We start from the raw sequence: 15,985 nt of genomic DNA, 5'->3' as shown, positions 1-15,985 counted from the left end.
AAAAATTTCACAAAAAGAAGCGATAAAAGAAATTGCAGGATCATGTTACAGCCGTATGTAAATTATGGAAGAGCACAAAAGAAAAGGTGCGCGAAAAGCGCGAGAGGTCGAGTATCGAAGATCGATCGATGAACCGTAATGGCACCGCCGCCGCAACAGTGATCAATTTAAGGGGATTGAGAGTAATTAACGAGTGGATCAGCCGGGATTGGTTCGGGCAGAGCGGGCATGGATGTATCAATGGCGCAAATTCACCCGCGAAAGCAGCGTCGTTTCGTTTACACACGATACGCGGTTTAACATTGTGAGCGGGAAGCAGCCGACATTTGCGGAATTTAACGCGGAGATCGTTCGTGACGATGGAGTTTGCGGACAGAACCGCAGACGTTCCAGCGTGTAAATGCAGATTCGCGCGATAATTTCACGAGTGGCGGCCAATAAAGGATAGGTATAGTCGTAAAAGTTCCCGCGGAAATAGAGAACGCGAGAAGTGATTGTAACAGTGCATGGTAAAAGCCCGTGCGTGAGATAATACGTAAGAAAATGTAAAATATCCGTAGCATATAATTCACGGCACAATTAGAATAAAAGAGGTTTAAACGTTGTTAATTTTAGCAATTCAAGCATTAAAATATATAAATAGTTAATAAGGCAATAATTAGTAATCGTTGACAATGTTACAGATATTAAGCATAAATGCATTATTTCCAAAATAAATTAATAAGTAGAAGAAAATTAAGATAATAAGTAAATATGTGTCAGCATCACCAATGTGTCACCACAGTTACCATGACCATAATTAGAGAGAGAGAGAGAGAGACAGACGTCATCACCACCACCAATACCAGCAATCATGAATGGGCGTAGTCAATCGATGTCCCAAGGAGAAACATGAAAAATAAAACAGATGAAAAAGCTTGTTAGTAATGCGAGTAGTCACGTCTAAGATACAGAATATGCAAATTGTTCAATATTTCCTAACGCCGGCGGACGGAATTTCGCACGGAGGAGCGGAGTCGATAATTCACGCGGCGACGAAGGAACATCTGTCTGACCCGGTATTGGTAGCTTCTCCTGCGACCAGGCATTCGTGGTAACGCGACGGTGAAGCGCAGAATATGCTTTCCAATTTTGTTGAGTAAATTTGTAGAACCAAAGAAGATCGGAATCACTTCAATTATTCGAATATGCAATGGCACTGCGGGCACTGTTGCGCTTTCTCGCAAAATATTAAATTCTCTAGTGAAAATTTCACTAAAGACCTAATATCTCTACGAAGCCAGTTATAAACCTGTAATATTTCAACCATTTATTATAATTATTCGTCACTCATATATTCTCAATAACTGCTCTATTTCGAAAGAAGATTAAATTTCTGAAACGGTAATTATAACTTTTTAATTCAGAACGCTTTAATTAAAAAATTGCAAAATTTAACGTGTAGTTAGAGTAATATTGTTATTGTTAAAAAAGTTGGGTAGTTGCTTTTGAATACATACAATATTTATTAAATAGTTTTTTCATATCACACTCCAATATAAATTAATTAATAAGAAATACTTTTTCATATAAATTGCCATAGTTTCACTACAGAATGCAATTACACGTCAACAGAAATATTATTGTATAATACATGATGTTGTATAATTGGTGGATTTTCTTCATCCAACAAGATTCGCAACAACCGACGAGATGGACACGGCAATGGTGAGAAGCACGGCGTTTCTGGTCGGTACATCATCTTGATAACGACCGCCTTCGTCGTCTAGATAATATGCATAAGGCCAGGCGCAAAGAGTAATGCATACAAACGATTGTACCGGCAATAACAAACCTGGGCCCGCTATTACATTCTGTGGCCTTCCTCGCGCACGTACGTAAATCAACGACTGCAAGCATGCAAACTGTAAAGCGCTGAACTGCACTAGCAGCTACTTGGAATCTTCGGGAGACCACTGTAACTCGGCTACGTGATTGGAATGACCGAACAATTCGACATGCTCCTTGATCTCGAAAGTGAAGAATGCGCACGCAGAATTCACAGGCAAAGAATGCGTAAAGTTTCGTATCGTGATCTGATTTGATTTAATTAAATAAGTTCCTCGTAATATATCTATCGCTTTTTTTAGTTCTTGCACGTTGAACCACTTTGAATCTTTTTTCTACTTGCGTTTATTGAAATGCTGACTTTTTCCAAGACATATTTACAAAAACAGAGAAAGAATTTTGAAAAAAATTGTGAATAATGTTAAAAAAATTTGAAAAAATTTTGAAAACCTTTTTACATTATTTATTTAATGTCACTGTTTTGTTATTTAACTCTTCGATAAAAAACCCTTCGCTAAAAAAAACACATTTTTGCATGAAATATACAAATATTGAAGAAACATTTTTTTAATATTTCCATAGTTTTTGTTATAAAGTAATTTTTTCTTCTTTCTTTCACGCTAAAATTGTAATAAACCGTAAAAGCTTGCTGCAGTTTTGTCGTATTTTCCTGGGAATTAGAAACATCATACGAAATACTATTTCCGTAGCTACTTGCTATGCTAATCCACTTAATCAACGTCCATTCACAGTTGTGCATATAAATAAAGGTATAAAAAATATAAAGTAAATTCTACACGATACATGCTCTTATTACCGAAACTAGGTTAATTGCTCGAACAATACCGTATTCTGATCTGATTTTATCTTCTATAATTATTATGAGAGCTCGCACGGAAATTAAACGCCGGAATATCGCGGATTAATCAAACTTAATGACATTTGCGTATTATTATTGAGTTTCATTAGATATGAGTGACAAATACGCATATAAATTAAAGCATTATTAATATCATTAAAAGCACTAAAAATTAATAAAAGACCTATTAGTGTTTATGTATCATAAAAAATTGAATTAATGTGAAAAAGTATACTAGTATATGCTGCATCGTATTACAATATAAATTAATTACGTACATACTGCTATACGCGCACATCACATATAATGTATATCTGATATTTCACGATATAATCTGATCTCATTATAATACGTATGTAAAAAATATGCACTATATCAACGTAATTGTTAAAATTTCGTTTAATCGTAAATAATACACAAAAAGACAATAAAAATATATAGATAAATATATGTTTAATAAATTAATCGTTTTACTATATATTAAAAATTACTTGATTTTTTATTGCTTAAAATAAAAATTATTTAAGAATATTATTTTGTAGAAAAAAATTCTTTAAAAAAATCATAACTTACATGTATCTTATTGTATCAAGAAAAAAAAATTATTATTTATTATTATTTTGCGTGTTTTATTAAAAATGTTCAGTAATAAATATATTTTTCTTAGTTAGCGTTAATGCTTATATAGCAGCAGTACTTGAGATAATTCTTTTAATGGAATGATTTTTCCCAGATTTTCCATTCGGTTTTGCTCTTATCCTAGCCTTTTACTGCAAGAACATCGTGCTCAACACTTTTATGGCGACAAGCTGTAGAATAACTCACGTCTGCGAAAGTAAATTGTTGTTCTAGTAACGGATGAACACGGCGGAAGTAGGACGGCGAATTCGAATGTTTATTCAGTTGCAACCTTACGAGCGCGACTTCCGCGGGGAACACATTATTTAAAAGGTCCATTTATCCAGCAGATCGTATATCGTGTATCGAATCGAGAGGTAGAGAGGACAAAAGCTGGAAAACAACTTGTAAATTCGCGGCTTGACATGAATGGCACGTCCGTTTCTACTTTTGGCGAGTCAATCGTTCTACCATATGATTCTCACTCCATTCAAGTATTATTTCGCCGCACATCTCATTTAAAGAGAATCAATACAGCTACATTATAAACAATAACGTGTAATTGTATTGTCCAACCCACTTCGACTGCAAACTGATTTTCAACGTAATAGAAATGATAACTGGTTTTATCACATTCAACGCGTTAAATATTCTTTGTATTTTATTTTAAACAAAACAATTACTAATCTGATAACTTTTATTTTGCTGTTACAATGGCGTTGCAAAATATTTCGCAATGAAAGATTAACCCAAATCGAACGTACGCGTAGAGATAGTTCGACTTAATTCGTTCAGCTAATCCAAGGTTTAAGGTTCCTCGAAACGAAAGCTTACTAGAGGATTAAAGTATCGTTGCTCCGATGGAACGGATACCAGGGAGCAGTGTAAACATGCCAGGATCTGGTAGGAAAGTTTGAAAATAATGACCGTACTAGTTTCGTAATAATAATGTATTATTATTATAACTACGACAAGAATTAGAATTATAAAATAGTCGAATTTGTTAAAAGTTTCGTTTTATTCTTGTATATTCACATTTTTCAAAAAACTGTGTCGTGAATAATATAAATACATATATACGCATATCAATCAATAATAACATAAAATGTTTTGTACACTATCGATTGATCGAAATATACATATATGCATTTATATATTGTGACAGTTATAGAAACCATGAAAATCAATAAAAAAATGCTTTAAGAAATATTTTTAAAAATATACATATATAACGTGAAGCATTACGAATTAAAAATTATACTTTTGTTGCGCATTAATTCCTCGTTTCAGTACGCCATATTGTAACTACGATTACAATAATGTCCATTTGATTACTACATTAATTGAATTCTACTAACTTTCATGACACACACGAACGATTGCATTTTGCAGCTACTGCTCGTTCGAAACTTCTCCTCAATCTAATTGTACATTTATGTGCGTTTACTAAACCACATGAAGCACGATTTACGACGTTCAAAATTAATTTAACATTCATTTATCAAAAGACCATAGCACCCGATAAACACTATTCCAAAATTCGTTTGCGATGGTAATTGTCCAATATTATGCGACTATTAATAATTATAATATAATATTAATTATCGAATAATCATTTAAGTAAATAAAATGAAATTTAAATGCTCGCTTCAAAAAAAGTTTAATTTTCCCCAAAATAAATCAGTACTAAATATTTAAAATTAAGTAAGGCTTCTATGATTTAAATAATTAAAAATAACAAAATAAAAAAACTCAGAATCACAGCTGGATATTCATGCGAAAGTCTCAAAATTTGTTGATAATAATTGTTTCAAGAATTTTTGACAGTAATATTCAGCTATGAAATTCTTTATTTTGTTACCTTTGATTATTAGGTATTTAATTTTTATTGAAATGTGATTAATATTGTTTAATGTAAAATAACAAATATTTAGCTTAAAAGCTACCTTCAAAACTTCAAAATATACAATTACCAACTTATGTTGATATATTGTAACCACTAAAGAAATATACAACAAATTGTTAAATTTATCTTGACATTATCGAGAGTAAAGATGCGAATTCTAAAGAGCTTTAGTTAAACACGGAATTACGGAATTTAAATAAATTATGTATCGCCAATCGTATTTGTGTAGACAAGTACAGCATTATGAGAACAGCAATGGTTAATTCGGATTTGTAGTAAAATTCGATCAATGCCCGGTTTCAACGGAAGCCGGAAGACGTGCTGCTCGAGCTGCTTACGAGGCAGCTTGTACAAAGTCGCCCCGTACTATTCGTTCGGTGAAACAACTGAAATCTAGAAACGATGCCAACTTTTCAGAAATCGACTAGGGCACCGTTGTCGTTTCTTCTATCTCTCCCTTCTTGTCGTTATACGAGTGCAGCCACTCAGACTTTTAGCTTCTTGTGCTTTCCACATTAAATGACAGACACGAGTATTGGGAGACAACTCTGTTAAAAAACTCTGGCAGAAATAAAGAAATCGAGTTTTAGAAAAGAATTAAACAATTAAATTTGAAAATTACTAAGAAAATACTAAGAATATTGTAACATTTTAATTTTTAACGTGGGAATAAAATACTTCAAAAATAAAATACTTCAAAATTTTTTATGTATAATCGTTAATTTCAAAAATGTTATACCCAATTCAAGAAATAAAAAAAAAAAAAATTTTCTCAAGATACTTAATGTAAAGTCCAACTTCTTTATATTACAGTATTTTATTAGTTGCAAAAAGAAGTATATATAAAATTTTATACCATACTACATAATTACTTACATAAGTAACCATTATTCCACTATTCCGCTTTCTCAATTGCTCAATTAAAGGACAAGAAGAAAATCATCTCAAACTTTATAAGCCTTTGCAGACTAACTGAAATCCGGACGGTGTAACGAAGTAGAATAAACCTTAACTTTTCTCTCCGCGCAGCCAAAAGTGAATTCAAATGTAGATACAAAGTTAATAAAGCAACAAACTTTGATTTCGCTGAAATGTTAACTGTTTTCGATATATTCAAAATAATTATAACGTTAATTGAGCGTTATAATTTTGTATGCTTAAGCGCATTTGGAGATGCTTATTCCTAATTGATTAACAGTAAACACAACAAAGTACGTAAATATATGCACACGGAGTACAATGAAAATTTTACAGCAATAAACAAACGTTCCATTTTGTCCATGCATCGATTACCCGAAAGGCATTTATTGACGAGCATTGTCAGCGCATTTTATGCACGTCCATAAAAGGGGCTGATATTTAAAATGCAAGGCGACGCATTGCATTTGAATTACCAGAGAGGACATATGCACGAATAATTACTGATTATCGCCTACACATTGTCGGGAATTAATGGATATTTTCCATGAAAACGTAATGCACGATCGATTTAGCGCTTACTGAGCCCCCGTTGCTGCACGTTCGTGTACTCCGTCAATCTGCACTTCTGTATTTTCAACAGGCAACCGCGTTTACGATGCAATGCATCCGCTGGTGCAACGCGATACGATGGTAAATGACTATTATTGCCGCGCTAACAGAAAAATAGTAAGCTCGCCGCGTGAAACTCGCGCGCAATTTGCGAATTAATTGAAAATAGGCGTCTATATAAACGTATTTTATCGACAGCGTGAGTTTTAAGCTGATACGTCGGGACAACGTACGTATAAATTGTTATTGATCATTACTATATAGTCGAGGTTAATGGATATTTTCCAGCCGGGCATAATAATGAACGCGCGCGGAAGAATATGAGTGTGTTACGTTCGGATATCGTGCCGCTATAATTTAATTTCTCTGATAATATTATTTCTGGAAAAGAGTTGACACAGATAGTTTCAATATTAATCGCCGATTGTGTATAATGAGATATTAATTGCACATTTCTTTTCGTACAAATTTATTATATATATTTTAATACCAAATACGTGAGACATTTTAGACAAGTATGTATATTAAAAGTGTTATAATATTTAGAAAACTGTTTTAAGCATCACGCATATTCAATTAAAATCGTGAGAGAACCGATTACCAATCCAATTAAGTAATAAGTTTCTTATCCAAATGATATAAATTCGCAAATTATGGTACTATGAATATTTTAGCACTCAATTTTTTAGCGTAATGAAACTAATTAGAATAATTATTCAAGTATCAGAAGAAAACTTTATCACAGAACTTTGATAACATTATCAACTAATTAAAGAAGAATCCGATTATATCGGATTATATTCGATAAGCCACAGCAGCAGAATAAGCATTCGAGAAGCGTGGAAAAGTCTCGAATGGCTTGTTCTTTTTTTCCATTTGCTTGTTTGACAAGAGGATTTGAAAGTCTCAATTGTTAACGAACATCGTCGATGTATAAACGACATAAATTTCGAATATGCGTATTGAAACATCGGAATACATATATAGCAATACATTTAGCCTTTAAATATTTGTATAGCAAATGTTACAATGTAAAATATGCAAACAATCGTATAATATACATAAATTATTCTACATTCATTTATTAAATTAATTTATAGCATTATTAGAGTAAAATCGATTATTATCTTATTTTGCCAGACTCTAATCACAAATTGCGTACGATGCAAACTATTATTCGCACATTTGCCTAAAGATTGATTAATTAATTGCTGCGCAATTGTCGGCACAGCTATTCTCTCGTCAGCAGCAGACCGCATTTAAAATTGATAGACTCGACCTGTCGGCGCGCAAATTGTTATCGCATATTATCCACCGGATAACGACATTTTTCCCTACGGGTTTAATCAGAACTGCACCGCATTGGGCGCATGTGACCGTTATTAATCGCTCCTGAGCTCAGCGAAAAGCGGCATTCTATTTTTATTGACAACCGCGATGCGAAGTGTCGATCAGCGAACTCGTTTCCTTCGTCATTTCACATATTGGCGGCACGGAAGTAATTTCTCTCGACGTTTGCGCCAATGATTTCCCCTCGCGCGTGGCTCAATTTTCCTGCACGCCAAGAGAAAGCGCGCCGTCCAGATGGATTAAACAGAGGAACGAGCATTGCGCCGCGTTTCATCGCGTCCAGGACGCGATGCAAAGCATGTCAAAAAAACGCAATACGCAACAGCGCGACATGCTGCCGTATCAAAATGCGTCATCAGACCTCCGTCTATTTCGAAACTGTCGCGTTTTTCCGCATCGTGATCACTTAAAAAAACAAATCTGTTCGTATTTATTAAATCTGCTCTTATTAAATGCGTTTTGTATACTTTGATATTTTTAAAATTGAAGCAAGCTTTTGTTTAAAATTGAAACAAATTGATCAAACTTTTAAGAAAAAAAGAGAAAAGAAGAAAATTGTAAAAAACTGCACACAATGCGGTTGTATGGGACAGACTTATTGATTAAAAAGAAGACTATTCCACACAAAAGATAAAATACAGTCTACTCGCAACAAAACTGTTGAAAAAGGTGAAGGTTATACATCTGTTAAATAAAATAGAGTTCCAAAAATATAGTAACGAAAAAGAAACTTTAAATAAGATTCTATTGTACAATATCTATTTTATATACATTAATTAAATTTTACTTTGTCAAGAACGCTTAAAATCTAATAATTTACAAAGTAATGTATTTTTTCATCTTATTTATTTTTTGTATAAATAAAAAATAAATAAAATATTATTTATATATTAATCTCAAAACATTGTGTAACTGTGTAAAAATATATATATAAGCATTGTGTAAATACATATATTTATAATTGATGTTATTTACTATAAGATAAAATTATACACGCATTAAACAAAAAAAATCATTGAAAGAAAAAGATTTGATAACATTCGACAAGATAAAAATTTTATCTGACTTGTACCTTGAAGTCGCGCGCTTATCTATTTCAGCAACATATTACCAACCGAGACGCGTCTGCCACTGGCATTAGATGCATTTCGTTGAAAGCACATCGAAAAAGGTAAACACGTTTTATATAGACGTGCATAGAGAAGACGTTCACACTGCTCTGTCAAAATTCTTTAAAAAGAAAGAAATATCGGAACGCATTTGTTACAGCTTTTGTAGCACCTCAGAATTTTAAGAAGATAGAAGACGGTAATCTTTGAACCACATTTACATATAACATACCGACATTTGCAGAACAGTGAACAGGAAACGTTGCGGATAATTCTATTCCATATTTTATATCGGATATGCTTTGTAATAGAGTTCTGTTTATTTTCCTATCAACAATTTCACTAAATATTTTTAAGAAAATATGTTATTTAGAAGTTCAACAATTAACATAGAAAAAAAAAGATAGTAAAACTTTAAGATATTAAATCGCAATTTTCCTTCTTTCAAAAATATTCAAAAATCCGTTATATGTACGATGTATTAAATTTCTTAGCTATATCACTGAAAAATAAAATAAAGAAAATCAATTCATCCTTTATAAATAAAAGTGTATCTTGTATACGGAAAAATGCGCTGCACCGTAGTACGTGTACTAAGGGACTGTTGCCTGTAGAAATCTTCCTATTCTACCTACTGTAAAGAATGTAAAGATCAGGCGCGACCGACATGGCGTTGACATTTTCGATTTGAAATAACATTCTCACGATGGAACGCGCCTTTCTGAGTATTACGATGCACAGTATTTCTTAGCGACAAGAAGAAACGATTCGCGCGAAGAGAGTCCGCTGCAGGAGGCACTTTCCGTCCACTTACAAAGAGAAATACGCCTCGACATAAGAGCGCCGTTTTACTTTCTGGTCGGTACACGGCCGTAAAAAGGTTTGTGCTTTTTAACGTGTCCTCAGCCGAGCGTCCGTGTAAGCTGTTCTTCGTCTTTCATTGCTTTGCATGCACTTTTTTAATATTTCTCTTAGCACTGATCAATACACGATCAATTATTCACAAAGAATAAAAAAGCTTTTAAGCGCTTCTCGAGAGTCGAAAATAAAGTGAACTTCAGTTTGTCGATGACTCGATGTACTTGAGCGCCTTTTTATCGTATAAGCTCATTAAAATGTGCGCGGGCATGGCGCACAAATGCTGCGGATATTGCCCGTCTGCGCTATTTTCACTCGTGGAATGTAAAAAGCGTTCGCCGGCTCGGAAAGTCATTAATAATGATTTCGGAATGCGAAGAGCCTGAGATAATATTATCACAAGTGTACGACATTTGAGATCCGAGATAAATTCAGGGGCAATAAGATGAAATGCAGATATATGCAGCAATGTAATGAATTCATAACTGACAAACGAGAAAATCAAACAAAAATTGCTCATTCAAAGTTACTATGTAAATTCCGTAATATCATCGATCTCAAGAGTCGATTTATTGGATGCGTATTACGTACCTCTAATATCAAATTTAAATGTATTGTGTACATATTATGTGCTATATGTGAGTAATGTTGGGTAATGTGGGTTCATTGTTGCTCGCACATATATATTAAATATTAATTGCTTTAGTAAATTAGACCGTTGAATTGGTAACAATACTCGTGATAACTTTGGGTAATGTATTGTGCGCGCGCAAATTATTCCAAAGAGAACTTTCTACTGAAATCTCGGTGTTTGCAAAGTTTTACAGGTAAATCGTTGACCAAAAGATTAACACGAATTACTTAATGGGAATTACTGCACTAACTACCTAATATTCTGTTGGAGTAACACCCGTTAATTCCTTTTACAACGTTGAGTTTGCACTCGAAAATACAACGGTTTACTCTTGCCAAAACAGTAGAGAAAAAAAGAAAAAAAAAAACAAAAAAGCTTAAAAAAATAGTTTAGAATCGAAAAGTAATCCTTTAGCTGCACCGTTAATCGCGGCTAGCCTTTAACACGTCTTTTAGTAACACCAATTCATGCTTTCCAGCTTGCAAGTTCGTCAGAGGTCAAAGTCGAATTGTTCCGAGTCGTGTGTGCACGTATGTAGTTAGTTTTTGACTGTGGCACTCGAGACAAAGTGCCGCCCGATTGTTAAAGCGAGAGGCACTACCGGTCGTTCTCATGGAAACTACGGCGCTCGCTGTATTTACGACGAAGTGGCTTCGTACGCCGTCTATTTGGGTCGTCTAGTACATTAAAAGCTCAAGCTCTGTAAAATGAAAAGAAAAGAAAAGCCAAAGTGACGGAAGAAGAAAACCAACGAGAGAATGGACGCAAAGTCGGACGACTCGTGATAACAAACTCGCGGAAATTTACATAGTGGATAAAGTGGAAAATTGGCGTTACACAGAATGTAAGAAACGATTGTATTCTCAGTTCCGTTCATTCGTTTTTCTATGCATCTTCTTGCTGTCCCTGTCGAACGAATATTTCTCTCAAGTGCTGAAATATTATTTTATATTAAATATAAAATTGTTTTACTTTTTAGTTGGCTTTCTTTCTTCTACGCCTTGTTCTCGATCTGTTTAATATATCGAATGAAATTCGAATTGAAGCATGAAAAACAAAAGTGAAAAGAGGAGAACCGTGAAGGAAGAAAATGAGCTCGATGGAACTGAAGTAAAAATATCTGAAATTCCGCGCTGCATGATCAACTTTAAGCATTTGATTCTTCAAAGTACTACAAATTAGATAAAAAAAAAAGAGTAATCACGTTACACCATTCCCTTGCTCTTTTTCTCCTTTTCTAACGATTGCAGTAATTCTAATTACGCACGATCCATCAGGTTCTTTGTCAGACCCAACTAACTGTAATAGTTTGCATGGTTAGTGGAGAACGTAACCAAGCCTGGAAAACGGAAATGGGAATGCTGAAAAACTGCAAGCTCAGATCGTGAAGGGTAAACGGGAAAGGTTATTTTTCTCCGGCATGCGTGATTACTTTTGTGAAAATGAGGTCATCGTAGTTTTGCGCATTCCATAGTTATCTATTAATTTCTCGCGCATCAACACTAAATATTGATATAATCATTATAGAATTTAAATAACTCTGCGAAAGTAAAAACAATAATTCCGTGTAAAAGGTTTCATTATTATCTAAATATATATTTCCTCTTTTTGATAATAAAAGTTATTAAAATTAATAAATTTCTCCAACTATTTATTTACGAAAATAAAATGAAGTAATTAGTTAGTACACGTAATTTGTTCGCATATTTGATGAGACGGTTATATCAATATTATGAATAAATCAAGCTTTATTAAACAAATTTTTATACGCAGATAATAGCAAACGCACTGAAAACTCACGCGTATCAATTTTCGATAAACCGCTGAGTTTTCCCTACACTCGAACCGTGATTTTCAAAACTAACCTGGTTTAAGCAATATTATGCGATCACGTTAATCAAACTTCCAACACGGCGACGTGAAAACGTTTACTATACTTAGTTTACTTTAGTTTACTGTAGATCGAAGGAGGCTAAAATATTCATGCGACGGCGCATCGAGCGGCCACGACACTAAAATGTCGGGAGGACTCAAAATGGTAAAAGCTTTGATCAGGCTTACGTCGTGCTCTGTAGAAAGCTTTTAGAAATTAGCAAATCCCTTTTGCAGCTTTATCTTTGAGAAGAAGAGTTCACAAAAGACCCGCTAAAACCCGCGATGAAAATTATCGTAAAATGTCAAAAGCAGATTTCACTTTAAATTCAAATAACTAACAATAATTATACATGTAAAGCAACCACTTATCATAGCAGATTGGCGATCAAATTAAATAGTATGACTTATAAAGTAAGAAATTTAATTGCAGCACCAAAAATTGTTTACCGCAATGTCGAACGTGTGTGTCGGCAAGTTAAAACAGAGTTACAACAGAGAAACAATTGTCATTAGCGTTTGTGATTCGTTTGCAATGCACGACACGGGAATCAGGAATGAACAATGTATTTGCTTAGTCGTTGACTTGCCGGCACATCATCTGGCTTGGCTTCCGGCGCGGCGATTAATTCGACTTAACGGCATCAAACCAACCCGGGAGCGCTCACATCCGGAACAATACGTGGAAATTTTCATAAGCCTCGGAAACGATGTAGATCGCTATCAAAGTTCAATTATTACGCCACGGAGTTTTCGGCACGATTGTCTCGGCCGATTGCATTCGGATTTGGATTCTTTTATCTTCCTCTCAACATCGTTTTTACGCGTACGAATAGATCTCGAAAGTACTCGATCTCCGTCCGGTGGAAACTCTGAATTATCCATGCGCGTTTTCAGCGTTTTTGAACTCGGATCGATCGCGCGGAAGAATCGATCGTTTTGTACTGCGCACGAACAATTTACGATTCTTCCCGCCATGAAATCGCGCGTAGAACGCGAAACGACTCACGAGCGAAGCCGCCGACGACGGCGAATGTTTTATTACAAGCCTGTAAAACGAAATCGAATATTCGCACTGGTGAACTTTGCCGGCGATTTTTCGTACGATACAGCACCGATTATACGCTCGTAATATCATGCAATATGATATAAGCCTGTATCAGCAAAAACGTACCATAATATAATAACGTAATATAAAACGTAATATAAAAACATAATATCATACATACGTAATATAATACATTATATATTAACTCTTTATATTTTATGTGCGATAATATTATAAATTTTAGTTATTGCATTTCACAACATTCTATGAGCGTCAGCAATACTTCTATTTTTACTTATAAGTAATATATATAATTCAAAATGCAAATTACAAATTACCGAATTCAAATAATAATTTGTAATTTGTCATTAAAAAAGTATACTCATCTTAATTTACTAAAAATATGCAAAATATTCAGATGTAATTTGCGTTTAAGAAACGATATTTGTTTTACGCCCTTTCAAGATTACACCCTCATCCGCCGCGAAACTAAGGGTTTGCGTCGTTCGAGACGCATCCTTAATATTTAATATGTCGGCGTAAGCGTGGTTTAAACTTTCTGAAGACTTCTCAGATATGATTAACGTCGTCGTAGTCAGCCGAGTTACGCCAAATATTATGCCCACGTTAAATATGCATCCAAGTTATACACAGACTTTGATGTGGTCGTCAACGAAGAATAACTCTCCGCACGGCACTAAGTAACGAGATTGTCTATACCACGTTGTATTTTACGCTAAAGCGGATGTAAGGCGCGCCAGCGTGCGCGGTTATACCGAGACGGTATATGAGAGATTGCACTGGGGTGACGTTAACGCGCACAACGGATGGAACAGTCGATAGCACGTCTCGACGCTTGTCTTTGCGGATAAATTTAAGTTGAACATGGGTACAACGACAAAGGGAGGTTGCGTTTTATGGAACGTTGAAGCGTCGAGTAGATGAAAAAGAAATGTGACTAGTGAAATGTATAAAAGTGAAGAGTCTACACTACCACGCATCATAAAGAAATAAAGAGAATCTCCGTTTCATAATCATGACGTGCATTAATTTTTCCATTTCATTTATGAATACCGTGAAAAATAATTTAGCGCTCTTTTTATCATATTCAATATATTTATAATTCTATACATAAAACAGTATTGTAGACGCACCATTGTTTATTCATGTGATAAATTCACTCATGTGTTTTATATGGAGAATTATAGGATATAAATTCTTTTAGTATTTTACGTACACGATCGCTTTAAAGATGTTAATTTAATTTTAAAATAATTTTAAAAATATCTGCTTCATTAATGTTCTGTTCTTCTTGTTGCTTTACATATTTCTGGCGATACGTTTATAACAATTTTGTGTTTATATTATGTTACAGTGCTAAGTTATTAATGCGATTATTATTTCTCTGTTTTACTACATGGATAAAAGTTGAAGTCGTATATTTAACAAGTATTTACTAAGTGCAATAAAGCGAATGAGAAAGTTTGAGAACAAACAACAAGTAGTGTCTGAATAGAGAAAACTCCTTCTCGAGTTGCCGGCTATATACATAAATTCATGTTCTACTTTTTCTTCCCTCTTGGTAATTTTGGAGGCAAGAAATTACATCGTTCGACTTCTATCACTGCGTGTACGCATTGTTCAGACCTATTTCGGACTTCGTTACTTAGTTGCTTCTACGACGAGGCAATAAATTTTTATATGATAGATATTCTTAGCGCGCGTCAAGTTTTGTGCCGAAGTATTGTATGGATATACAAAAAAAAAAGGGAATTGTAATATCCAGAAAAATATCCAGTTACGTGACACACGTGCGCATAAATTCTGCGTGATGTTATTTAATCTCGCTGTCAGGATAGTGTCTGATTTTAATTTATTCGAATGGTTCAACGTCGTCTATTAAATAAAAACAATACATGAATAACAAATTTCGTTACTTCACATTATACAAGCTGATTTCGAATTCCATCATGTTTTTGTTAATATCAGGTAATTGTGTTGCTTTGGCAACAATACAGATATTCCGAGTCAAAAAGTAATTTGAATATGTAGATTAAAAATTAAATATTAAGAAAAAAAAGTGCGGAAATAATGAGACTTATTGAGATCATTGGATGCTCTAAGCGGAGGTAATTCTCGACTGTAATGGAACCCGATAGTATCTCAGAGACTCACCATATTCCGAAGTCTCCTAAGACAGTGGTACCCTTAATTAACAAACATAATAGCTTAATTTGGTCTACAGCCCTTAATGCCTTATCAAGCGAGGTTACTGGTACTGATTAAACAGATTCCAACGCTTGCGCTCGTACCATGAGACGAAGGAAATTAATTTCCACCGCACCTGTTCAAGGTGTTTGGTATGTCGAGAAAG

General features: G+C 34.2%; 1 protein-coding gene across 3 annotated transcripts in view; it reads right to left on the bottom strand.

Annotated features, from left to right (window-relative positions):
- Positions 1-15,985, bottom strand: part of LOC105667745 (protein eva-1 homolog C) — a 156,577-nt gene that overhangs the window by 64,621 nt on the left and 75,971 nt on the right. The window lies entirely within an intron of this gene.

The sequence above is a fragment of the Linepithema humile genome, chromosome 2 (assembly GCF_040581485.1).
Source record: "Linepithema humile isolate Giens D197 chromosome 2, Lhum_UNIL_v1.0, whole genome shotgun sequence".
Lineage (NCBI taxonomy): Eukaryota > Metazoa > Arthropoda > Insecta > Hymenoptera > Formicidae > Linepithema > Linepithema humile.
The sequence above is the reverse complement of the archived record's forward strand: the minus strand, read 5'-3'. Positions and strand labels throughout refer to the sequence as shown.